Here is a 7,500-nt window from a genome sequence, read left to right on the forward strand (position 1 = left end):
GTTGTCATTGCCTTACTGCCCCACATTTTGTAGTATGGTCAATAAAGAGTGGGGCCAGTAAGCGGGAATAGACACCATGATGTAAAGTCTTTTGCTGTTTATTTCTTAAATGTTTATTCGACAGTCCATGGGAGTTGCATGACAATTTCAGTAACCGACAACGATAATAATATTGGTCTGTGCCATCCGGCGAACGGTATTTTGTTGTGGTGTACTGAACCGTAACGGTACTCGCCGAGTCTTCCCCGAAAAATAATGTCCCGTGAAATATCATTCGCAACCGGTATGAAAATATTTAACAACGTAACACCAATAAAAGGATTACGAATCCCAGAAATGCCGAAACCAAATTTATCGTACGGTTCACGATCCCACAGATATCGGGATTCTTTGGAGGGCTTCCTGCAGATATACAAACGAACTTGTTTTTCTTCCCCCCCCCCCTCCCCCCACCCAAGCCCCCCCCCCCCTCCTCCTGTCTCTGAGTTTAGTGAGTAAACGTACGTCATCTTCATCTGTCAACAGCTTCAAGTTCAGGAGAGATCGAGTTTTGGGAAATAAGTGGCCACACGAGAAATGCAAGAATGCACAGCTTAATGATTTCCTTTCAGTCCCCTTGTTCGGTAAAAATAAACACATAGAAGCTCCCGTAACGTGATGCTCTCGTACTGTGTGTGTGTGTGTGTGTGTGTTAGAGAGAGAGAGAGAGAGAGAAGAGAGACAGACAGACAGACAGACAGACAGAGAAAGAGAGATACTCTCATCTTACTGTTGCCTAAAGATCTATTTCTGATCGAGAGAGAGAGCTCAGTCTGCTATCTTACTGATTATTACACACGTACTTAATCCTGTTCGAGAGACAGAACATTCTGCCGTCTTGCGGACTATTACGTACGTAACTAATCCTGCTCTCTCTCTCTCTCTCTCTCTCTCTCTCTCTCTCTCTCTCTCTCTCTCTTCCTTCACAGAGCCCTGCTACCACTATGAGAAAGACAGCTACACACTCACTATTATGATGCGCTCTTAGCGGGTCCCCTGTATCGACCACCTCTGAATCATAATACGACTTAATAAAGCCTACTTTTGTCCATTAAGTATATGCGAAACAATGGGACAGGTCTTAACTTCTTCTGACCCGGGATCTATAGCCTTATTCTAACGTACGACGGGCGAGGGGATCGACCTTAAGGAATGAGAGAGAGAGAGAGAGAGAGAGAGAGAGTCGGCAGTTCATTTCACTCATCTGAAAGCCGTGTTTATGAGTACTTGAGATCATTTCTCTTTCTCTCGGTTCGCTCGCTTTCTTTTACTCCTATTTCCGGGCGAACAACTATCCTTAAATTTCTTCTGAAAGCGAAGAGGAAAAGAAGTTGAGTACAAGAAGAGATAAACTGAGCGCCGCTAATTAATGGGTGAAATTACTCGAGAAATATGACTTCTGTCTGTCGTCATAATCAATATGCAAACAGTAACCGATGAATGCAATGACGCAAATAACTCGACGTTAATGAGAGCAATGAAGTCCTGCAAATTACGTAAATTTAAAGTACATATGGATATGTATGTCAGTACACAGACATTTATACATGAGAGAGAGAGAGAGAGAGAGAGAAGAGAGAGAGAGACTTGTATACTATCAGGAGAATATTCTTGCAGAAAACATGAATACATACATACATACATACTACATACACATATTTATATGAAATGAGATTATTTCCTTTGAAAGGAGAGCTAGGGACCCCTTAAGATTAACCTTACACTAGGTAACGTGAATATTGCAAATTAAGTATTAATTATGACGAATAACAGAAGGTGTGTGTCTTAAGCGATTCGTTCTAATGAATCCTCTGCCAAGACGCTCTTATCCAGGGTTATATCATATATATATATATATATATATATATATATATATATATATATATATATATATATATATATAAATTGTAATAGCCACAATGCCCTCGATAACTTCTTGCATTCTTTGCTCTTTTTTTGGATACGCAAAGAATTCAAGAAGTTAAGAGGGCATTGTGGCTATGACAACTACATATGTATCTGGTAAAAAAGTGACACACACACACACCCACACCATATATATATATATATATATATATATATATATATATTTAATATATCTATATATATAATATATATAGATACTATATAATATATATATATAATATACATATATATATATATATATATATATATATATATATATATATATCATATATACATATATATATATTATATATATATAAAACCCGTACACACATACATATATGTATATATACGTATGTGTGTGTATACGTACATGTTCGTATATACTAATCAGTCGTTTCCCCATGAATAAATGAGGCAACAATCACTGACACTTTTATTCTTCACCGGCAGAGTCATGGATGAACATCCTTCGCAGAAATTATCTACAAAATCCGTCGTTTTATGCGCTTACACAGAATGTTCATTAGCAACACGTCCAACACATTGCATACAACCTGTGCCATTCACCTTTAGGTTATATACACTCTCTTGCTTCACGGATATTGAAGCATTTACTTTCTATTGTCTCTTATACACACCATCTGTCACGTCTTCTATAGATCCGTGACCCATTCGATTTAAACTATCATCTTCCATTCATTCTGGATGACCAATGCGTCTCAGAACTCTCTGGACCATCGTTCCATCTCCGTAAACCCTTCAGCCTATCCTTCTACATATCTCCATGTTCCTTACCTTTCTAATGGTTTTTATTGTACACTTGTCATGCAAACAATTAATCTCTAAATTCTTACATCTTTTTTTATTTCTATCAGAAGTCATCATCGACACTTTACTCCCATAAAGGAGCACTGACTCAACAATCACTTAAAGTTTAACAGTAACTGCCTGGACTTCCCCAGATACTCCTAGAATCCTCGAATCTCTTGTCCACAACCTGACATTTCTCAGTTAGTGAGGTACCACTTCTCTCATCCTGTCATCAATTGAAATATTCACTCCATAAAACCTAGAGACATTATTACTTCTTTTCTTTCACTATCTACATTGGTATTCATTACTTTATCAAAATGATTTCCGTTTACCTCTACAACCTTTTTTCTTGCTTACACGTACTCTCAACATTCTCTCATTGTAAGCACTTCAATAATTAATATCATAAATCTCATCGTTTTCTCTCCACTCTCCCAAATCAGAACTGAGCATCTACAAAAATCAGTCGTTCCACATACAACATTCAAAACCCCTCTTAGTTTCTGCGACTGCTATTGCTATTAATAGCTATTAAAACATAAAGCACTCTTGAATCAGTTCTACATTGGCACCAAGCCAGACACTTCTACCTACACACATGGCAACAAATTATACTAGCCCCTTGCGCATTACCTCATTCGCATACCTACACAGAAGGCTCTATCCTCTCTATTCTTTGTGCATTCCAACATTGGCTTACATAAGCCAATTATCTTTCAAATTCTTTACACACAGTCTACTACCTTCTTGCTTGGACTGTTCATCGACTTTTGCCTATTACATTTACCCATAAAATATAATGATACATTAACTTAATTCCATTCTTCACAATTCATATTCACTTTGCAGTTTTTAGGGTAACACATTTGGTGAGATGGAACTGTTACATTTCCCAGTAACAGAGGTCTTTCATTCCTTTGTATATTTTTATGCCCTTAACCTTAAAATAAGATGTAGACGTTTAAAATTAATCAATTAGTAGGAGAGACAAGGAAAAGACCATTGTACTTATGTAGAATGTACTCGAGACCAAACAAACATATGATCAATGCCCAAACCCCCTCTCCACCCAAATGAGACCTGGGCAACCTAGACAAGAGCTACTGACAACTGAGAATGGAAACCTCAGAGACCCCAACAATCCGACATCCATAGCACACATAAACAGAAAGGACATTTAGCAATGAAAATATATCTAAAAATAAAGTGGCTATTCAGCTTGGGACCAATGCACCAGAAACTCAGTAGCACTACCAATGAACTACTACAACTCAAACTAAAGTTCCATGCACTTGTGTCTAACCGAGTTATATAATTTGTTTTGCATGTGCATTTAATTTGTCTGTTGATTTATTCATTATCTTTTTTCTTACTTTTTGAATATGCACATTCTAATGGAGAATATCTGCTTTTCAAGTTAGTGGCTTTTTAATCCAGACAATTGGGGAACCAGCTGCTCTATGTACGGGAAACAAAACAGAATGGGAACCCAAAAGCTTACTGTCAGTACCTTCTAAATTGTTTGTCGTCATTTTTCATAAAGCTTATCGTTCCAATTCTGTTTGGTGATGAAGTTTGCCTTGTTTCATGTATGAGCATTCTTAATGCTTAGATGACTTCACATTTGCTTAAGGAGATAACTTTATCTAATCTACACTTGCCACTGAAAAGAAAGTTTTTCTTGTCTTTTAAATTAGGTGTCCCTTTCATGTGATGTAAATTCCATCGCCCCAATTCATAATTAGAGTAAATACTGGCTTCTTTGGGGTTTGGGGTTAAACCATAATCCATTATCATTCTTCTCATTTTACCTCCCCGCTCTATACTTCTTGGCATATTTTGCCAAGAGCAGTTCGTGGTCAGCTTGTATTGTTCTAAAAGTATCAAAAGAATTTTGTCCATTGTTATCTGAGTAATTTAAAGAGATTGTTTTTGTATACTGATTTCTTGCTGCTGTAATATCAACACTGTATTTTTACCGCATTAATACTCCAAAAGAAAATATATTGTGCCAAAACAAGGGCTAGCAGATCTTGGTTCCCATGCCTGTGGCATCAACAGTGCTAGCCCAGTATTTGTAAGCCTTTAAGTCGGGGAGTAATAAAGTGTCAGGATCTAATTTATGGATCCCTGATACCCTTGCTTACAAGCTGTTGTGCAGGAATGACAAAAGGTGGATTTATATTTTGTGGAACAAAAGAATGTAATAGTGTCGATTAGCAGTAAACTTGCCAAATGTTTCTGGAATGCTTCCAGTGACCCATAGAATGTGAATTTTTATGCAGTGAAACAAGGTCACCAAAATAAAAACTCAATTTTGCTTATATCTTTTCAACAAATTGTGGATTGGGCTCTATAATGATCTGAATAGTATTGTATTACTTCTCTTTGTGACTCATGAAATTTAAGCTTTGATGCCACGGACTAGAGCACTTTCAGCCATTCAGAGCTAAAGAGGGTGATAAGGAGTTGAAATGGTTGGATAGCAAGATAAAGATATCAAGAAAATCGGTAAAATGAATCACAATAACTTAGAGGTGGAAGTGGGAGAAAGCAGCCCAGTCGCACTAGGACAAGTAGTAATACTTAGAAAGTTTGGGGAACTAAACAACTAGACAGAAGAAAGGAAGCTGGAATGGAAGTAAAGTAAAATGCTAAAAACTGTTCTCGAGAGTTCACTGGCTGCTTAAACAAGTGGTCTGCGTCAGGTTCAGGTTCCAACTTTCCGATTCAACAGTATCCATTTCAAATAGCACTTCCCGTTTTTCCCGATACATGTAACCTTGATTAGTTTTAAATAGGATTTACATGTAATTCAAATAAGAAAAGTTTTGGAAATACATATTTTTGTCTTTCCTCTTTGGCTAATTACTTCTCTTGAATTCCTTTACATAAAACGTTGTATCTATATAAGCTTGCTACCAAACTGCTACTGAAATATCTCAGCACAATTGCATTTCATACGTTTACAAAAACATGAAAACTACTTTTTATTTGTGCACTTGATCAGAGAAAACTTCAGTCTCAAGTAACATTTTCTCCTGCCTGTGGACCTTGATTATAATTTGGCTATGCAACAAGGATTAACCAACGTATTCAGCGTCTGCGAGCACATGCACACTTTAATTTAAAATGTAAGTTTGGTAACGTGAGGCTCATAAGTGGAATTTTAGTATAATGAGCCTTCACGGCGCTAAAAGGGTTCTGAGGAAACTACGGACCCGGAAGCGGAAAACTCATTTGTTTAAATTTCATTAAATGTACAAATTGTCATTTTACCTTTATTTACTTGGCATTCGCTTGGTAGTTTCCTGTGATGCCAGAGACAACATTTAACACAAGCTTTATTTGGTAATATTAAAGATAAAAAAAATATTTCACATCCCACCACAGGACATCACATTCTGTGGTATTAGTAACGTGGTTTCCTATAAAACTTAGAGATTCTGTTTAAGTAATTTCATCACTTTCCCTTCTTCATTTGTCTATCTCAGCTTTTACTATTTTTCATGTATGGAGTGTTTTGAAGGAATGGATTACCACTTGACTTTTCTTATCACCAACTGACAATAACTGGTAAACAAATAGCAAATGCAATCTATCGAGTTTTCTGTATGAAACTCTCAGCCACGGCCCGGTGGCAGCCTGTGTTGTTGGCACATGGCGGTGCCAGACGCAACGGTCATGGCCAACTTTAATCCTAAATAAAGTAAAAACTACAGAGACAAGACGCTTGCAATTTGTTATGTTTGATAATTGGAGGGTGGCTGATCAACATACTAATTTGCAGCCATCTAGCCTCAGTAGTTTTCAAGATCTGAAGGCGAAAGGACAGACAAAAAGTCATTTCACTAATTTTCTTTTACAGAAAACTAAGAACTGCAGCTAATGAAGGTCGACCTTCAAATTCATTCAGATAGCACTGTTCAAGTGAATATCCATGTCCGCTGGAAAAAAAAAAAAAAAAATTAACCTTCAACAACTCCGCCACTCAAACGAGAACAAAAGAGGAACCCTGTCACCTACACAGCGTAATAAGAAAAAATGTACAATATCTACCCTCACCCATGTGAGTAAACTATGTAAAGTATTTCATAAAGAAAAGAATGAAAAATTCTAGGAATATAACACAGAAACGTCGGAGGACAACTCCCTTGCATGACCTTACAGACAAAATGATTAAGTATTGGTAAAAAAAATGTGCTAAAATAACTTGTTGCCGAATTTTAGACATGAAAGCCAGCCGAAAAGCTTGGTGATAACAGGATAGCGTACACTGGATGTTATGAGGCCATTGTGGTTTTTACAATCACATTCTTGTGCGTATATGTTAATATGAAAAAATTTACATATACATGATAACCTGGTGGTAAAACGTTTCCTGAGCTCCCTCTACCCTTTTTCCTTTCAAAGGAGAGAAAACTAAACACGCTTCCACTGATTAAAATACCCATGTCTAAAGAAACAGAATGATGGCACATGTTAAAATGACGCCATAAATATGAAAACAAAAACTGCATTCGAACATGTATGTATACCCATGTGTAAAATCCATCTGATAAGAAATATTATGAGCATCAGTATTCAAGAAACTTCCCGGAAGAATATTTCACAATTTTGCAATAGAAAAAATAAAGGATCTCAACTAATGAAAGTCACACAATGATACCTCAACTGGATATGGTTGATGACGCTCGGCAAAATAAGCCCGGAAAAATAAGCCATCAGTATTTCAAAGTG

At 36.8% G+C, this 7,500-nt stretch overlaps 1 protein-coding gene across 6 annotated transcripts in view; it reads left to right on the plus strand.

Moving 5' to 3' along the window:
* LOC135221703 (uncharacterized) overlaps window positions 1–7,500 on the plus strand; it is a 122,756-nt gene that overhangs the window by 585 nt on the left and 114,671 nt on the right. The gene's annotated exons all lie outside the window — the stretch shown is intronic.

Source organism: Macrobrachium nipponense, chromosome 3 (assembly GCF_015104395.2).
Source record: "Macrobrachium nipponense isolate FS-2020 chromosome 3, ASM1510439v2, whole genome shotgun sequence".
Lineage (NCBI taxonomy): Eukaryota > Metazoa > Arthropoda > Malacostraca > Decapoda > Palaemonidae > Macrobrachium > Macrobrachium nipponense.